At 39.9% G+C, this 17824-nt stretch overlaps 1 pseudogene; it reads right to left on the bottom strand.

Moving 5' to 3' along the window:
• LOC127662438 (kelch-like protein 29) overlaps positions 1-17824 on the bottom strand; it is a 145137-nt pseudogene that overhangs the window by 69771 nt on the left and 57542 nt on the right.

The following is a 17824-nucleotide window of genomic DNA, read 5'->3' as shown; positions in this document are numbered from 1 at the left end:
GCTTGCCTTGACAAACACCACTAAATATAGACGGTCAAAAAAACAAAAAAAAAACATACACAATTTATAGCAAAAATGTGCTATCGAGATATTCACAAGGTCAGCTGAGTGCTTAACTTCATGTTTATGGCTGACTTAATTACAGAGTGTGTACTTCTGAACCTACTAACTGAAGTTAATTATGGCATAACGAAAGAACAAAGGCACTCATAAAACAGAAATTACTTTAGCTTTATAAAACACAAGGCAAAAGCCCTACAAACATAATTGTTTGATACTGTATCTTTTCCAACACCGTGAGGCTATATTTTAAAAAATGTCATAAAAAATAAATAAATCCATATTTAGACCTGTCAAACAAGACACACAAGAGGAGCTGTAGCAAAGTGTTACAACGTGTGGTTTCCACACTGGTCCATTAAACTGCAGAGAAACTGTTCAATACGCAGAGTGAAAGGAGAAAAAACGACAGAGTTCTGCATAAATGCATTGCTGGATTTGTGATTTCATTGGCTAAACCTCATGGGAAGCACATTTCAGTCCGAATTCAGATTGATTTCCTCTCCTGCTTCTCAGTGGAGGCAAAGCGAGACCAAATAAACATGAGGTCACAGCATCAATCTTTATTGCTTCCTTCTTATGCCATTGTTTCATGCACTCCAAACAGTGTGCTCAACTGGATAGCCGACTTTCAAATCTATATGGCTAGTAGATTTAAAGTGAAGAAATGAAGACGCACTCTGTAAATGCATCTCAGGGTGCAATCTCTTCAGATGCAAAGCATGAGCGCGATATGACGAATCTTTCGTCTCACGTAATGCCCCGGCTCAGGGCTGGACTGGGAAGAGAAATCGGCCCGGGATTTTAGATAGCTATCGAGGCGCCACTTTGTGGTCCGTTCTGCATAACGCAGTGGCTCATTTTAGCTTATCGTGGCCCGATTGGCCTGTTTTTCGGACGACCCACCAGACCCCTCTGTTCTCTCGATGGCCAGTCCCCCCCGATCGGCCCCAAAGTGCGTCGGCCCATCGTGCCATTGAATCAATCAAAGTTTATTTCTATAGCACACTTTAAAACAACAAATGTTGACCAAAGTGCTGTACAGAACTGATGATACGGCACATTATGTTACAATGACTCCAAGCAAGGGAGAACTGGCGGATCTTTAGATTAGACTTCAAAAGATCTAAGGTTGGACAAGACCTAACCAATAGTGGCAAAGCATTCCACAAGCGAGGGCCCATGACCGAAAAAGAACAATCACCCATAGTTTTAAGACGAGTCCTTGGAACACATAATAGTAGACTCTGAGACGATCGTAAAGACCTTGGAGTCTGATATTGATGGAGATGTTCAGAGATACAAAGTGGTGCCAGCCCATGGAGGCCCTTATATACCAACAATAAAACCTTAAACTGAATCCTGTATGAGACAGGTAACCAGTGCAGAGAAGCCAAGACCGGAGAAACACCGTCATATTTCCTAGTTCCAGTCAGGAGCCTTGCAGCTGCATTTTTCAAAGTCTGAAGATGAGATAGTGATGCTTGAGATACAACTAAATACAGTGCATTACAATAACCAAGTCTAGAAGAGATAAAAGCATGGATTACAATCTCCATATCCTTTAAAGATAAAAAAGGTTTTAATTTTGATATCTGCCAGAGTTGGAAAAAAAAAAAACTCTAACCACAGCCTTTATTTGTTTATCAAATTTTAAATGAGAGTCAAAGATGACACGAAGGTCGCATGCCTCTGTATGAAGATTAGTGGCCAAAGGCACTAAATGTTTAGTCAAATCATTAAAAGGATCAGCTTTTCCAAAAATAAATCTTCTGTCTTAGAATAATTTACCTGGAGAAAATTAGGCGCCATCTTTTAATATCTTTAAGACAACCAAGCAAAGATTCTATTTTAGAATTATCAGTGGATTTCAAAGGAAGATAGCACTGAATATCATCTGCATAACAATGATACTCGAAAGACAGACTGTAATGGTAATATGTATAACGAGAACAAAAGTGGTCCCAAAATAGAGCCTTGTGGTACTCCAGAGGTGATAGAAGCAGAGGCAGAAGAATGATTCCCAATCACAACTGAAAATGTTGAGAACCACTCAAGGGCCGTGTCTTGAAGGCCCACCCAATTTCTTAACCGTCTAAAAGAATATTGTGATCAATGGTGTCAAAGGCTGCGCTGAGATCCAGAATCACTAGAATGACACTTTTACCTGAATCAACTGCCAGCAACAGATCATTTGACACTTTGATAAGAGCAGAATCTGTGCTATGTTTGACCTTTAAACCTGACTGATATTTATCCAAAATACCATTTCTCTGCAAGAATCCTTACAGTTGATTGAAAACAAACAAATGACAGTTTGGAAATAGGACGATCATTTTTTAAATCCGAAGAATCAAGACTCCACTTTTTAAGCAGTGGTTGCACAACAGCATGTTTAAAACAGGATGGCACAATGCCATCAAGATGTCCCAAAATGTCTAAAACCTCTCTAAAAATGTGAGTGGGAACAACATCTAGTGAACAGCCAGCAGGCTTCAAGTGCCGAATCACACCTACTAAATAAGAAAGAGATAGAGATTCAAACATTGAAAGGTGAACCGAACACGGTAGACAAATTAAAGGAACTAAATCAGGAGTAGTGATGCCAGATTTAATGGCATCAATCTTAGAAATGAAAAACTGACGAAGTAGCTTCAGGAAATGTGGTAGCTGTAGGTTTTAATACTGCATTAATTGCACTAAATAAAACTTTAGGGTTATGTGACTTTCAGAGAAAAACCTATGTTTAGATGCCTTGACAGAACGTTGATATTCAACCATGCAGTCTCTCAAAATTTCATCTTTTTCCACTTTAGTTCTGCTTTCCTCCATTTCTGTCTGAGCACCGGAGTATGATAGTTTAATCAGGGCTACACCCTGGATTTAGGAGTGTGACATTTATAAGGAGATACAACGTCTAGAATCTCAGTGCATATGGAGTTGAACGAGGAGACCATGTCCAAGCCTGGAGGTGGAGACTCAATGGTGCAAAAGAACGGAGAAGAGCGATAAGCAGTTAAAAAAATGGCTAGATGTGCTAGAATTGATTGAACGAACACAGCAACCTGATGGTTTATGATTAGAGACAATAGCAGAAACTGTAAAATCGAACATGATAGGCTTGTGGTCTGATAGACAGACGTCTTCAATAACCACATTTGAAACTGGAAAGCCTAATGACAAAATCAGATCCAATGTGTGACCTTGCCTATGTGTGGAACTTAAAACAGACTGAGTAAAATTAAATGACTCAATGAGATATGCAATTCTTTAACCAAGGTCTTAGTGAGGCACAATACAAGTCGAAAATTCAGCAATAAAATCCTTCATATACTTAGGAGGTCTATAAGAGCACAAAGAACAGGACTATACAGGCCCACTTTAAACAGGTGAACCTCAAAAGTAGAGTATTGTTCTGCCGATAACGAACAGCAATATAAATAATTTCGAAAACCTGAGGCTACCCCTCCAACTCGACCTGTGGTCCTTGGAGAGCTCATAAATTCAGTGACCAAGGGATGCTTCTGCTAAAGGACTCAAATCGCCAACACTTAACCAAGTCTCAGTCATAAAGAGAGTCAAGCTTTGAAGAGCCTGCAAGTCTATCCCTCACAGCCTGGTTGTCATTCCCATTTAAAATCAAAGGGGGTGTTAGCTTAAATAAGGTCAATCAACAACCATCCAAAACGTACTCTGATATAAGTCCTTCAAACATAATAATATCCAAAGATAACAAATGTACAAATATTAGATCAATGGACAAAATTCCGTTCCTGACACTGGGCTGGGCTGTGTTTCCCAAAAGCATATTAAGTTGATTGTAGAAACCACTGGCACGAATGGTCTCTACAATCAACTTAAGCTTGCGATGCTTTTGGGAAACACAGCCCTGGATAGCTGGATGAGTGTTGACATTAACCAGGATTTGCATTCATCCTACCTGAACTCTGTTGACTGGATCCTTTTTAATCCATTTGATGACCGTTTCATAGACCAGCTCCTCAGCTTTAGTGTTCAGGCTGTCGTTGGACATATAGCTAACCAGATCTTCTTTGGAAACATTCAGGATCTCCTCTTGACTGGCCACATCGGGGAAGTTCTGCAGGGCGAATGCTTTTGCCATGTTGTGGAGTTCGGTGCACTGCATCGCCTCCGCCATCGCCAAAACGCCGAGACAGTTACTGGCCGTTAACTGTTTCTCTACGAGAGAGAACCACAGATACACACAAACGTCAGCTGAAAAACAAACCTGGAAAGACTTAACAATTAGAGGTTTGGGGAAGATGTTGGCAGTACAAATATATTAAAGTGTGTTGCAGCCAAACAGGCGAGTGTAATATCAGAAGCAGCTAGCAGAAAAAAGATTGATTTTATCTCTTTGTTGAATTTATTAACTTATAATTAGCTAATGTAACACTATACTTGAATCTTTTTGTCACAACTTAATATCATTGTGTGCAGTCAATTTAAACTTGTAAAATGGAAATCAACTAAATCCATGTGTTGGGAAAAACTGGATATCCATGGATACAGGTTTCCTGCATGCACCGGCATGAGTAAAAATGGCAAATTAATGTCTTAATATTTGCCGTTTTGTGTCATACAGTATATGATTGTTGAGTGTCATCGTCCATGCGGTTTGATGTGTTGGATCTGCAATATGTTGTCATTGTAATGGAACTGGGAAGGACGAGACGAGAGAGTGTGGATCCAATTGTAAGAACTATTTATTAAAGAACTAAGATGAAATTAAAAACACTGGAGCAAATGGGAAAACAAACAAGCACACTAACAAGAACTGACAAAGAAAAAGTGAAACATGAGGGCTATATATACAAATGGAAACTAAAAGACATAAAAAGGAACAGCTGGGAATAAAGATCAGAGAGGATAAGGAACAGGTGTGTGTGAGTGTGTGTGTGTGTGTGTGTGTGTGTGTGTGTGTGTATCATGGGAAGTGTAGTTTAACAGTCAAAACATAATGGGAAGATGATGGGACAAACACAAGGGAGTTTGTGACAGTACCCCCCTCTTTAATGGGCAGCTCCTGATGCCAAAAGATAGGATAGGAAGGAAGGCAGGGCCAAGCAGACCAGGAAGGATCTGGAGGATGATTCTGAGGCCAAGAAGGAGTTGACAGATGATCAGGAGGCAAGGGAGGAGCCTGCGGCCATTCAGGAGGCCTGGGAGGTGGCCGGGACAGGATCAGGAGGCCTGGGAGGCAGCCACAGGGCCGGAACAGGGTTAGGAGGCCTGGGAGGTGGCCACAGGGCCGGGACAGGGTCAGGTGGCGGAGCTGCTGGAGGAGGAGTGGGTGGAGCCGTTGTAAGAGGAGTCTCGGGGAGGAGCGGAAGGAGCCATGGAAGACTCTGAGGGCGGAGCCGTGGAATTCTGATGGTGGAATCTCTGTGGTCAGGGATGCTGGCAGCAACTGGGAGATGGCCTCTGTGGTCATGGGCACTGGTAGTGACAGGAGAATGACCTCTGAGGTCGTGAGCACGGGCAGTGACAGGGGAACGACCTCCGAGGTCGTGAGCATGGCAGTGACGGGAATGACCTCCGAGGTGGTGAGCATGGGCAGTGACAGGGGAACGACCTCCGAGGTCATGAGCATGGGCAGTGACAGGGGAACGACCACTTCCAGGGCGTGTTGTGTGACTCCAGCAAGGTCTCCCAAGCAACCAAATTGGCCCGGTTGCTAGGGAATGTAGAGTCACATGGGGTAACCTCCTCGTGGTCGCTATAATGTGGCGAGTTGTGCGTGGATGCCGCGGAGAATAGCATGAAGCCTCCATACGCGCTATATCTCTGTGGTAACGTGCTCAACAAGTCACATGATAAGATGCGTGGATTGGCGGTCTCAGAAGCGGAGGCAACTGAGATTCGTCCTCAGCCACCCGGATTGAGGCGAGTCACTACGCCACCACATGGACACATGGATTGGGAATTGGGCATTCCATATTAGAAAAAAAAAAAAAAACAGAAAACTAATTATAATGACCAGAAAAAAAATTCTGATTTGCATAATGCAGGACTTTTAATTATTACGATTGTTAGTTGAATTACTTGTTATTAACAAAAATGCTTTAAAGAGCGTTAACTTCATACATATTCTAGTTTCAAATGAATTATCTGAAATGGTCAAGCTGGCAAGAACTTCTAAAATATTCAGACTTGCATTTTAAAATTTTGCATTTGGAACTTTATTATATCGAAGTAGACAGTTCACTCCAGCAAATCCCTACAGGAGAAAACGTCATTTTCATAGTCATCGAGGTGCTGATGGATAAGTAAGTTCTGGAATCCCAGGAGTGGATGAGAACAGAAGCACTGGAGACGGAAAAAACAAACCAGAGCTGTCAAAGCTGCCAACACTGACTTTTATATTCTGAAGCCGAACTCATTATTCACAATCCTGGCACCTGTCTTATCAACACCCAATCTAAAAAGGAATAATTCATGACAGTGACAAAAAGCATTTAAATTACTCTTATTTCAGTTTAATGCTGTCAAATACCAGTGGCAGACAGAAGTCACTTTGTCATCAGCAATTCCAAGGAAACACCCAGTTCAATTTGATTCTTTTAAACCAGCTACGGCCTCATTCTCACAGCAGTAAAATTCAGCTGTCACTCCTTTTCATAGTGTTTCATCCAGTTCTGTGTGACATTGACTATCTTTTAATCAAACTAGCTCTGGAAAAATCTTGTTATGCACACACAATTCAGTTATTTACGGCAGTGACAACCTCATTTTACAGCCAAAATCGCTCCCAATACTCGGAATCAAATACTTTTCTCTTAGCTGACGAGACACATTTCATATGTTCAATAATGTCAAAACAATAAACACATTTGCAACATAAAATTATGACTTAATAGAATAACTAAATCTTTTCATTTAAAAATATTGTAAGCTATAACGACAAGTAAAATAATAATAAACATGTGAAGCAGAAAAGTCCACGAATTCTACTTTACTAATAGGTAACACTGGTAATCAGAAGGTTGCTGGTTCAATCCCCACAGCCACCACCATTGTGTCCTTGAGCAAGGCACTTAACTCCAGGTTGCTCCGGGGGGATTGTCCCTGTAATAAGTGCACTGTAAATCGCTTTGGATAAAAGCGTCTGCCAAATGCATAAATGTAAATGTAACACTTTACAATCAGGTTATACTCTATTTGTTAACATTAGTTAACTAAATATATTATTGTTCACAGTTAAATGTTAGTTCATAATGCATTATGCATCAGGTAATAGAGGATGCTTACAGAAGTGGGGATAAAATCTTTTAAACATCTTTTCAGAACACACTGACAAAGGAGATTAACGCGGCTAAAAGAAGCTATTCTGAAAAGCTGTAAAACATGTTTTCAGCTAACGAACCTGCATCAGTGTGGAGAGGCCTGAAATACTTCACTATCTACAAGACACCATCCCCCAACACTGTAGGGAATCAACAAATGGCTCACAACCTGAATGTGTTGTGACACACACCCCACACCAGCTCTGTCCTTCACTTCACACAAACATCAACACCTCCTGCAACCGAAGAAGATGTGTGCTGGGTCTTCCAGAAACAAAAGACAAGGAAAGCACAGGCCCATATGGTGTTTCACCCACTTGTCTATAATCCTGTGCAAACCAGCTGGCCCCCATCTTCACACAGATCTTCAATAGATCACTGAAGCAGTATGAAGTTCCCTACTGTTTCAAATGCTCCATCATCATTCCTGTCCCAAAGAAACCCAAAATCACAGGACTTAATGACTACAGACCTGATCACTCTGATGTCTGTGGTCATGAAGTCACTTGAGAGACTTCACTGGACCCTTACTTGATCCCCTTTAATTTGCTTATCGAGCAAACAGGTCTGTGGATGATGCAGTCAACATGGGATTGCATCATATCCCTCAACATCTGGAGAAACCAGGGACATATGCAAGGATCCTTTTTGTGGACATCAGTTCGGCTTTCAACACCGTCATCCTAGCTATCCTCCGGACTAAATTACACCAACTCTCTGTTCCCATCTCTGTCTGTCAGTGGATCACCAGCTTTCTGACAGGCAGACAGGCAGCAGCTAGTGAGATTGGGGAAATTCACTTACAGCACATGTACCATCAGCACTGGTCCCCTCACAGATGTGTGCTCTCCCCACTACTCTTCTCCCTGTACACAAATGACTGTGCCACTATGGACCCCTCTGTCAATCTCCTGAAGACTGCAGATGACACGACTGTCATCGGTCTCATCCAAGATGATGATGAGTCTGCATACAGAAGGGAGGTTGAACAGCTGACTCACTGGTGCAGTTAAAACAACCTGGAGCTGAACATGCTGAAAACAGTGGAGATGATTGTGGACTTTAGGAGGAACACCCCAACATCGACTCCGCTCACCATTCTGAACAACACTGTGGCAGCAGTGGAGCCATTCAGGTTCTTGGGCCCTACCATCTCACAGGACCTGAACTCAAAAGTGCTCATCCCTATGCCCTACTCACTACGAAGGACAGAGCTCTTGAAGGTGGGCCCTCTGACGGGAGCATGGCATTAAAGTTTGAATGTACCCTTCACTAAAAGTCTATTGAAAGGACCCTTTATGAAAACATCAACTTAAACATCAACTTTCTTACTTTTGTTTGGAACGACCCTTCGAGTTGCAACCCTGTCCTGAAGTGCCCTACAAGGGCGCCAAAATGCAGTTTGAAAAACTCCCAATGTTAACTCTCTCCTCAACAGTTCCCTGTAACATTTAACTCTCGTCTAATGATAAAAAGTCAAATGTCAATAAAACTAATAGCATATACCGTCTGCAAATATGCGCACATCTCATTTAAACAGATGTAATAAACCAACCTCACAAATCTTCAACTGCTCCAGTATCCTGTTGAACGCTCCTAAATCTTCCTGTGAAGCACATATTTTATCAGCCAGAATCGAAACTTCAGGATCAGGATCAAAAGTTCCTCTGATTCACGAATTATGATGGTCAGTCCGTGACAATCCAAGCAGGCAATCCGGACCGTTTAAACTGTCAGGGGATTGTTGCTCACGCGGCTTCAAAGTAAACACGCTTCACGTGTGCTATGAGTAAATGTCTTATTCACATGCACAGCATGACATATGACTAATGACATCAGGATGTCATTAAAACCTGTAATTATTTTTAGGCCATGTTGTCTTTTTTGTATATTGCTTGATAGTTATGCACAGCAGTTCACAAAAGTATATGCTTTGTTGTCATTTGTGGGGAAACTGCTTATGATATTTAAACAAAAGTGAACAAATCTGAACTAATCATATATATATATATATATATATATATATATATATATATATATATATATGGTGATTTTCTCTTTGAATGCATTTAAAAAAACTCAAGTCACATGTTTTGCTGTTCTTTGTTTAATACATGACAAAAAATATCAACATATCAAGATATCAACAAAAAAATGTAATAAAAATGTAGTCATCTGGAGTTAATTCACTCTACTAAAAAACAACCAAGCAGAATGTGACATTAACTGTAATAATGTTTTTTTGTGTGTGTTTGTTTTTTGGTGTTTCATATAACTTTAATCTATAGAAGTTGCAAAATTATTGATTTTCTATAATAAAAAAAATAAAATAAAAAAAGTAATAAATGGAAAATAAAATAATTATTTGAATTGTTCTTTTAATGGTTTCAGTTTTTATTAGGGATGTCCAGATCCGATCACGTGATCTGAAATCGGGGCCGATCACGTGGTTTCAGACTCGATCAAAATCGGACGTTACCTCCCGATCAGGACTCGGATATATATGTATATATATTCTCATTATTTTTTAACACATCTATAGTTATGCGGTGGCAGAGTTAGACCCTTTTGACTCCACACAGAAACAGCAACGCGTGCGGCATGACATCACTTTGTTTCAGAGACGCTATTGGTTAAATGCAGGCGAAGTAGAATACGGAAGCAGCTTGAAGCGGAAAGCGCGAGTATGTCTGCGGTCTGGAGATATTATAAAGTTGAAAAAAAACACCCCTAAGAAAAGCGACCCACTTCAGTACTGGAAAGAACATGCTAATCAGTTTCCCTCTTTGGCTGCTGTTGCAACCCAGTATCTCAGTGCAGCTCTGTGGACAGTGAGAGACTTTTTAGTGCCGTTGCAAACGTCCTTGATGAGAACAGAAACAGGTTCAAACCTGACAATGTAGAGATGTTAGTTTTCATTAAGAAAAACATACATTTCCTTCTGTGAAACTTACTACTGTGATGACAGTAAGAGTTAGGAGTGCAGTTCCTGAAAGCACATTACTGGTTTGCAAACACTGTGGCACTTTGATTTTTTTTAATTTGTTTACATGCCTGCCAGGTATTTTAAGTTGAGGTGCTATTTGTTTTTATGTTAGACTTTTTTATATTTACTGTTGCACTAAAGTCCAAAATTGAAGAATTTATGTTATTATTATATAATATATATGATAAATATTTTTAATCAAATTAATTACATGTACCGAATAATTAATCACGATTAATCGCATATATAAATATTTGCTGAGAAAGCCCCTCATATAACAATAATTCAATATATAATGATGAAATAAATATACATAGTTGTCTTTAAATATTTAAAAATTATAAATATATAATTAAAATGCTTTACATTCCTGTAGCAGAAGAGTTCATCATTAATAACACAATACAAAAAGTAGCTTTATAATGCAATGTATTATTTATTACCATATTATTGATCATAAGTCAATCATTGTCACACAGTTCACAGCAATCCATTACACAAGTGAATTTATCAATCAGAGATTTATTATGAGGGCTTGTTTAAGGACCATCAATGTACACCTGCGTCAGACGTCTCGGGTGTGTTGCGTCATAAACATAAAATGTTTAGGTCACTGTGTCGAGTTAAATATAGTTTAATACTCAATCTTTAAACACATCTTGAGATCCCTGAGATCGCATTTGTGCTCCATCAAATGTTTTGAACGCAAGAACGTAAAACGTGTTTGTGTTGTTCTGTCTGGTTGTTTTCTTCACTGTATAAACTGTGTGTTGCTCATACAGCTGAAGTTTCACTTACTGCCCTCTAGAGTAAACAGGTGGTACTACAAGCTTGCATTTCTCAGGAATCTTCCTTATTACAATCCGGATGCATTGCGATCAATTGCGCTAATTTTTAAACGCGTTATTTTTAATCAAATTAAATCGCACTTAATTAACGCATTAAATCGACAGCCCTAATGTATTACATATATATATATATATAAAAATGTTTAATACTGAAAATGACATTATTCTGAATGTACTGTATATTAGCTGGCTATCTTGAATTATGTAAACACAGTAAAAAAACAAAACACTATCTATGCTAAAGAGCAGAATACATTAAATGTGCACATCTTATAGTGGCATTGGGGGCCGAGTCCCCTTAAGATCAAAATCCTAGAATTGCCCCTGCTCTTACCATTCTCTTAAACAGTATTCAAGCTCATTACAATAATAATAAAATAAATAAATAAATAAAAATAGCATGTTTGGTTGAAAAACTAAAGCTTTGGAGAATTGAAGTGGTTGGTGAACATTAAAGTGCTTACCGAGAAAAGACACACAGACTTTGCAGAAGGTGTTGAACTGAAACTTGTTCGCTGCCTCCAGTAAAGTCTTGGCGTTGGCCGAGTCGATAATGAGCGAGCCGGTGTAGACAAACTCCAAGAGAAGTTCCAGAACGTCCGCACTGATGCTACTCAACGTCAACTTCATCTTCTCACCATTTCTGTTCTCCGCTGATAACCTGGAAACAACACACAGAGCGTTCAACCACAGTGCTGCAGAGTTGTGTCTCAATAGCAGCAATGGGAGGAGAGGATACATGATTAAAACGCAATTAAAACCCCATCAAGCAGCGGAGAGAGAGACTCATTTTGAGGCTGTTCAGTCAGTGTGACTCAAAGTTTGGAGAAGTTTCTCAACAGCGGCGCTTGAGGGAAAACTCCAGTGAGCCGCTATGCGTTTTCATACATAATACATATTTAAAAGCATATGGAGAGTGCAGATTGCCAGGCTGGCGATGAGCTGCAAGCGTATCTCGTAAGAGCTGAGTGACAGACGGACGCACTACAGCTTTGGTTTATCCATAGTTTGGGAACGAGTCTTTAGAGACGGGTTAAGACACCAAACCTATAAACCTCTAGTATCTGTGTCTAGACACCAAGCGTCTGGAGAGAACAACATTTTTTTTTAAGCAGTATATTGTTTTTTGTTTTACAGAAATATAGCAACTTCAGAGAAGAGATCTTGAATTAAATGGATAGTTCCCCAAAAATGTAAATTCTCTCATCATTTAATCACCCTCATGCCATCCCAGATGTGTATGATTTTCCTTCTGCAGAACATAAATTAAGATTTCTAGAAGAATATCTCAGCTCTGTAGGTCCATACAATGCAAGTGAATGGTGACCACACCTTTGTAGCTCCAAATATCACATAAAGGAAACATAAAAGTAATCCATACAACTCCTGTGTTTAAATCCATGGCTTAAGAAGCGATATTAAAGGTGTGGGTGAGAAACAGAACAATATGAAAGTCATTTTTTTTACCCTAAATCTCCATTTTCACTTTCACTTTCAGATGTAAAGGTGAAAGTGGAGATTTAGAATTAAAAAATTATTAAATCCATGTCTTAAGAAGCGATAATAAAGGTGTGGGTGAGAAACAGAACAATATTTAAGTCATTTTTTACCCTAAATCTCCATTTTCACTTTCACTTCAGATGTAAAGGTGAAAGTGGAGATTTAGAATTAAAAAAAGGTTTAAATCCATGTCTTAAGAAGCGATAATAAAGGTGTGGGTGAGAAACAGAACAATATTTAAGTAATTTTTTACCCTAAATCTCCATTTTCACTTTCACTTTCAGATGTAAAGGTGAAAGTGGAGATTTAGAATTAAAAAAAGGTTTAAATCCATGTCTTAAGAAGCGATAATAAAGGTGTGGGTGAGAAACAGAACAATATTTAAGTCATTTTTTACCCTAAATCTCCATTTTCACTTTCACTTTCAGATGTAAAGGTGAAAGTGGAGATTTAGAATTAAAAAAAGGTTTAAATCCATGTCTTAAGAACCGATATTAAAGGTGTGGGTGAGAAACAGAACAATATTTAAGTAATTTTTTTTACCCTAAATCTCCATTTTCACTTTCACTTTCATATGTACAAGTGAGTGGAGATTTAGAATAAAAAAAGGTTATATCTTAACCACACATATCATATCACTTCAGAAGGAGTCGATATGGATACAGGAGTCGTATGGATTACTTTTATGTTTCCTTTATGTGATTTTTGGAGCAACAAAGATGTGGTCACCATTCACTTGCATTGTATGGACCTCAGAGCTTTTCACCCAAGTTGGAATGCCCAATTCCCAATGCACTTTTAAGTCCTCGTGGTTGCATAGTGACTCAATCCGGGTAGCGGAGGACGAATCCAAGCTGCCTCCGCATCTCGACAACGTCAACCCACGCATCTTATCACCTGGCTTGTTGAGCGCGTTGCCACGGAGACATAGCGCGTGTGGAGGCTTCACGCTATTCTCCAAGGCATCCACGCACAACTCACCACGCAACCCACTGAGAGAGAGATTATAGCGACCACGATGTGACTCTACCCTCCCTAACAACCGAGCCAATTTGGTTGCTTAGGACACCTGGCTGGAGTCACACAGCATGCCATGGATTCAAACTAGCGAGCTAGCAAACTCCAGGGGTGGAAGCTAGCGTCTTTACCAATGAGCTTCCCAGGCCCCTGATTTTGTGATAATTATGCCACAAATGCTATTGATGGTTAAAATGATAAAATCCTTTGGAATGTGTTGAACTGGGCAGCCATGAAACCATTTATTTGTTCTATAAGGTAAATTATAGTGTATACATGTGAACATACGTAAAGCACACAGAAAACAGACAGACAGTGTGAGGACGGGGTCGAGAACCAGTTCCGCCACAGGGCACCAGCAGCCATCCTACTGGGGAAACGGACCGTTCCATGACTGGGACGAGGGTTTACTTTCAAAGACCTGCTAAAACAGAGTTCACCACGGCCTGCATACGAACGGTGATATCACTTGGAAAGAGGCAAAGGTGAGGCATGAGGTGAGGTGAGGCGAGTATCTCTGGAGGAGGCTGAAAAAACAAGAATGTTACTCCTGAAAAGAAAAAACAAAAGAAAATGTTTATTGCTGAGGAGGAGGAGAAATATTAAGAAACAAAAGTGTGTGTGGGGGAGAATGTGGGAAAGTACTAGAATCCAGCTTGCATGCTCCAGTCAATTAAAGAAATGTTAAGTGACTCATTCTGCTACTACTGTCGTGTCTATCGCTCAGACAATAGCTTTTGGGACTTATTAGAGGGGCTAGCAATTATTGTATTCTCATTTCTGTACACCCATATGTTTATGACTCTTTTCTCCGCGGACTATGAGTATTATCTTAATTAGAAATAAAAGAATTCTGACCATCTTTGAAAGAAAATAAAAATGCATGGATAATAATGCACTTGCAATGGAGGTCTATGGGGCAAGTGTTAAACTAGCGTGTGTTATTTGAGCTGTAAAGTTGACTACATCACTTTGAAGTTGGACTATTTTTTCTGGGTGGATGAACTGAATTTGTCCGTGGAAAATTTTTCATGGTTCCATGTAAACAGTCATGCGGGACTCATGCCACTACCAAGTCATTATATTTATACCACATAATTTATATTTATGCATTTGGCAGGACACTTTTATCCAAAGCGACTTACAGTGCACTTATTACAGGGACAATCCCCCCGGAGCAACCTGGAGTTAAGTGTCTTACTCAAGGACACAATGGTGGTGGCTGTGGGGATCAAACCAGCAACCTTCTGATTACCAGTTATGTGCCTGTAGCCCACTACACCACCACATCACATTTAAATGACCACATTACCACATTTAAATCAACAAATCTGACCTCACAACCCTAAAACTTGAGCAAATGAGAGATGAAAAACGCAACTACTGCAATTTGTGCCGCTTCTACGTCCCTTTCGGATCACGTCTTGACTCGTGTGCTCTTCAGGACTCGCACCCCGCTCCTTTACATTAAAAGGGTAAATGGTCTGCACTTATATAGCGCCTCTTTAACCTTAGCGGTATTCAAAGCACTTTACACTGTGACTCATTCACACACACACACACCCCCCAATGATGGCAGAGCTGCATGCAAGGTGCTAGCCTGCCATTGGGAGCAACTTGGGGTTCAGTGTCTTGCCCAAGGACACTTCAGCATGTGGAGTCATGTGGGCCGGGTATCAAACCACCAAACCTGCGATTAGCAAGTTGGCGGTTGGTGTGAGGATTGATAAAAACAAATGAAGATTAGAAATGAGGCTTATAGATTATATATTTAGAAGTTATAGCTGTTATAAAGCCACACAGCACCCAATCTCAAAAACGGTTTTAGAAGTTTGAATATTTATTGTAGGAATTATAGGCTTTAGGATACACTTGGTCAAACCCACATGATAAATGCAACCCCTAAATAACTAAAGTTCAACTTTTCTTTAATAATTATTGACCTGGGGAGTCCTAGATGTAGTTCCCAATGGCAGATAACATTGGCCATTTTGCTGAAATATGATTGCTGGCGGCCATGTTTTTTATTTGTCTGAGTCATACTGTAGAATATTTAAGCATTTGGCCGCTACAAGAAGCACACCAATTTTCAACTTCATTGATAATACAGTTGCGGATTTATGAGCATTTTTTAGCATAGACTGTAAAAAAAGATGGATGACGCCCCTTCGCTCTTTTCCATTGGTGAGAACTGAAGCCGCCAGTGTCCCGATATGGCGCTGACATCTTGGGACTTGAGTCTGCGCAGTTGCGATTTCGGGACCAGACCTGCGCGGTAGTGAGCAGGAAGTAAAGCCGCGAAATCAAGGCCCCGCCCTCACTCTCGCTGAATCAATCGCAAGCACACGCCCCTGCACTTTTGACTTATGACGGTGTGAAATAATTAATTATAGAAATGTAGATATTAAATTTAAAGCTCCAATCTCCTCAGTCCTCCGAAGATCCCGAAAAAAGTCAGTTGGTGCTTCAGTGACTACTTCGCTCAGAGAACCTGTCAATCACAGCTGTCAATCATGATGTCACAGCAGCGTTTTTATAGCATCAAATAACTAAAAACAAACTTATTTTGAAAACAAACACTTGAAATGACATCAACATGATAGAAACGACAGTAAATGACAGAAACTATCTTTGGAAAAAAGATATGTGAAGTGTAATTTAATTGTTTAGTTGGTCTCACGTCCCGTTGAATAACATGGGGAGGCGGGGCTTATGACCTATACTAGGACCAGTCACCGGGGGGCGATCGAGACGTTTTGGCTTCACTTTTGAGGGCTTGTTCGGCACGCTTGTTTTTTAGTTGTAGCACCCCCTATAGGCGAATGTTTTCGCGATTTTGTATGCAGACTCAAAATCTGCTGTTGAACATGTGTATCGAGTATCGTAACATTTGGGCTTTTCGTTTGGCAGATATTGGTCAATACGCTTGACGCCTGACCAATTCGTTGGCTTATATTTCCGCCACGCTTTGACGAGTCACAATTCCTTTGAGAACATTTTGTCAAGAGGGTTCATAGTAGACACACACCAATTTTTGTGAGAATCACATATACGGCCTAGGAGGAGTTCGAAAAAGTAGCTTTTTTTGAATATTAGAATATGCAAAAAATATTAAAACAGTTTATATCAAGCCAGAAACACTTCTATGGGAACGCAACAAAGCAAATTAAGAGTTGTCAAACTCTACATGCTAGTTATAGTCTCATACTGATGAATGAAGCATGTGGCACTCAGCAAGTGGCAAATGATGGATGCACTGCCACAAACGACGCATAACAGACCGAATCTCTGGAGATATTGTGAGATTCATAAGCAGACCTGCTTCATACCTTTACACAATGTAAACAAGCAGTGCTAATGGTTATACACCACATCCAAATGCACAGCCACTTAGCAGATGATTTGTTAAATGGATGAATCACTTTTTAATGCATATTTTCAGCAGGTGTTCTTTATAGATGATTAGATAAGCATGCTCCGTCTGACTGATAAATGATTGACAGATAAGTCTGGTTTTAAAGCACAGGCTGATATACCCATTAAAGGTCTCTCTCTGATATTAAACTCAGATTACAGTTCAATGCATGTGTCATTTTAAAAGATCAATGTTTAGTTCGTATTGGATGTGCATCATACGGGCCGTGTCTTTTTACCCCCCTCATATATCAAAGACTGAAGTCCATTTTTAATATAGCATGCACTCTGTGTAAACAAGCACATAATCAGACAGAACCGATGTAAGACTACTGACATATTCTCGAGAGATTTATGATAAATAAGTAATGCAGGAATGTTTTCAGAACGGTTTAGCACGCTGGAGCTTTGCATATCACGACAAGGCATTGATTTTTATTCTGCCAAACAAAACCGTCGACTCTGGGTTTAATGTAGCGAGAATTTTTAATCAACATATTGTTGAATGTATTTGCACACTTAAACCGCAGACTGAACTGAACACTGTCTGTTAAACTGCATTGCAATTAAATGATTAACTCTTCAAAGGTTGCACATTTTATACCTTGTAGGAACAGAATTAAATGCACGATTGAGAATGCAAAGGTTGTGATTACGTATGGTTTCAAAACCTAGTGAGCGGCCTACTGTAC

Source organism: Xyrauchen texanus, chromosome 22 (genome assembly GCF_025860055.1).
Source record: "Xyrauchen texanus isolate HMW12.3.18 chromosome 22, RBS_HiC_50CHRs, whole genome shotgun sequence".
NCBI classification, from domain to species: Eukaryota; Metazoa; Chordata; class Actinopteri; order Cypriniformes; family Catostomidae; genus Xyrauchen; species Xyrauchen texanus.
The sequence above is the reverse complement of the archived record's forward strand: the minus strand, read 5'-3'. Positions and strand labels throughout refer to the sequence as shown.